The 2,975-nt window shown below is 37.1% G+C and overlaps 1 pseudogene; it reads left to right on the top strand.

Moving 5' to 3' along the window:
- Window positions 1-2,445: 2,445 nt before the first annotated feature.
- LOC123951269 lies at window positions 2,446-2,532 on the top strand (annotated as a pseudogene).
- The last annotated feature ends 443 nt before the right edge of the window (window positions 2,533-2,975 follow it).

The following is a 2,975-nucleotide window of genomic DNA, read 5'->3' on the forward strand; positions in this document are numbered from 1 at the left end:
AGAGCACTTAAAATTGTTCATGTATTGTACTGTGAACTTTATATAAATAATCCTATATTAAATAACAATAAGTTTTTCACAATAAGACATAAGTATTTTCCCCCATTTTATGCACACACGTGTACTCACATGCTTGGCATGTATGCAAAGAGACTCACAGAGAGTGCTTTACTCCAAGTCAACAAACAATTAAGTTGTGAAACTGTGATTCAAATACAAAATTAACAGTTCTCACTACCTGGAAATTTCCCCAAACAATTTGATTTCTAACTTTCATGCCATATTTTAAACCCAAGGTTGCTATAGATGCAAAAAAAAAAAAAAAAAAAAAAAAAAAGCAATTCTCAGAAGAGAACTGCAAATGACTTATAAGTATACAGTTCAATAGTACCCCCTCACTAGCAGTCAGAGAAACATTTATACTCATCAGTTGGTAAAAATTAAAACATTCAGTAATAGCAAGTGTTAGTGAGTCTGATTAGATCAATTTGCTGTATTTGGAGAGAGATTCACCATGTGTAGCTGACTTAACACTAGGTTCTGCGACGTAGTTTGTAGAAGCTAGTAGCTGGTGTCAACCTAGATCTATCATTGGAAGAATGGATAATTAAAATGTGTTAGATGTCTCCTATGAAATAACGTGCAGTGGTTAGAAGCAATGAATTAGTACATATAGCATCATTTTAAAAATATAGTGTTGAATGAATAAAAAGCACAGGAGAGAATGAGATCTACAATACAGTACTACTTATGTATATTAAGACACGGATACATACTGGTTGTATTTTTATTTTTTATTTTATTTTATTTTTTTTAAAGATTTATTTATTTGACAGATAGAGATTACAAGTAGGCAGAGAGGCAGGCAGAGAGAGAGAGAGGAGGAAGCAGGTTCCCTGCGGAGCAGAGAGCCGGATGTGGGGCTCAATCCCAGGACCCTGAGATCATGACCTGAGCGGAAGGCAGAGGCTTTAACCCACTGAGCCACCCAGGCGCAACCTGTATTGAACTCATTAAAAATGGCTGCCTGTAGGGGAGAGAAAGATAGATGGTAGGTGTCAGGGGAAGGATAGGGAGTAGATTGAAAGAAAAAAAAATATGAAGGAAAATAAAGGTGGGGTCTTGACCAGACTAATAATTGTTAATTATGAACTAATTAATATATCTCTCAGCATTTGAGATCCCCCAAAAGATAACGAAAAATGTTGTGGAATGCAGCTTTATTATTATTGGCTAAAGACCTTATGTGAATTTGGATATTTGAATTTTAAAATATGGGTACCCAACTTTTTTTTTAAAGTATTTTATTTATTCGACAGAGAGAAATCACAACTAGGCAGAGAGGCAGGCAGAGAGAGAGGAGGAAGCAGGCTCCCTGCGGAGCAGAAAGCCCGATGTGGGGCTCGATCCCAGGACCCTGAGATCATGACCTGAGCCGAAGGCAGAGGCTTTAACCCACTGAGCCACCCAGGCGCCCCCCAACTTTTTTAAAAAAGATTTTATTTATTATTTGACAGAGAAAGACACAGAGAGAGAAGGAACACAAGCAGGGGTAGCAGGAGAGGGAGAAGATTTCCCGCTGAGCAGGGATCCCGATGCGGGACTCAATCCCAGGACCCTGGGATCTTGACCTGAGCCGAAGGCAAACACTTAAAGACTGAGCCTCCCAGGTCCCCTGGGTACCCTACTTTTTACTGGAAAGAAGAGTTAGATCAGGATAATGCACACTGAAATGCTGAGGGGAAGAGAGATATTTTTTTTTTCCTAAAAATAAAGTGGGTAATTTCTTAGATTTGTACTTGGAGAAAACACAATGACAAATATTTTGGCAAGGTGTTAGAGCTTACTCATTCGTCTTGTCTTAATGGAAGAGAAACTGATGAAATCATTACATTTGAGCAGAGCAATCTTAAGAGTAGATAACACTCTATCTATGTATAAACAGCCAAAAGAGACTTTCAGCTTGGGTTTCACGGTGCATCCCACTTACATATTCTCTAATCAATAACTGTGGGATCATACTCAGGTCTATGTGAATATCCAGCTCAACAAGGCAGGGCACACCAGTGGATTTTTTTTTAATCCCAGTCAGTCTGAGTTCACAGGGAAAAAATTACAAGGCATAGTTGAAGTATGTCTTTTCCAAACCATTACACATATTTGACATTGTTTAGACATGTAGTTTGGAATACATTTTCAATCTGGTGTTTTAGAACTCACTTAGGAAGTCACAAATTATAAATGAATAATGAATAAACAAATAAACCAATGAAAGCAAGGCAAATGAAAATAGAAAATACAAGGTACATGTCTTTGCTATAAATATAATGATCACCGTTGGCTATGAATTTGAGGGAGTATGTCCCACGATAAGTGTTATCATTTGGCTGAAAATGATTTTTGCCTATTTTGAAAAGCAGCCAATAGATGGAGGATAAAGAAAAGGTAAGTAAGAAATATAATGTCACAGAGAACATTAGCAGGACCCTGTGCAAGGATGACATGGAAATTCACAAAGCATTCCATATTTTTAAAAAAAGAGGAAATTACTCCATTTATCTATACCTTTGGAGAATGATGAAATGTTTTATATAAGTGATTGATCACTTAGCCTAATGACTACATTTTTTAGTTCACCCACATCTTTTTCTTAATGTAAACACTTTCTGTAGAATTTTCTAGTTTGTACAATGGTTAGAAATTAATAATACAACTTTAGGCGTAAGATCTCCAGGTATCCATCAACTCTGATGTAACCCAGTAATGTCTGTAAGGGCCTTGGGGTGTAAAGGCTTAACATCACACAAATAGCCCTGAATTCCACATGTTTACAAATTTTATCTGTTTTTTATTGGTATCTTCCTTCTCAGTCTCTGTCATTTCCTCCTGCCATGATTGTTTTAGCTCTTCTGAACTTTCTTGGCCATCCCCATGCCTACGACATTCACATCTTTTACATCAGAATAGAACCCGTG

The sequence above is a fragment of the Meles meles genome, chromosome 9, assembly GCF_922984935.1.
Source record: "Meles meles chromosome 9, mMelMel3.1 paternal haplotype, whole genome shotgun sequence".
In the NCBI taxonomy this organism is placed as follows: domain Eukaryota; kingdom Metazoa; phylum Chordata; class Mammalia; order Carnivora; family Mustelidae; genus Meles; species Meles meles.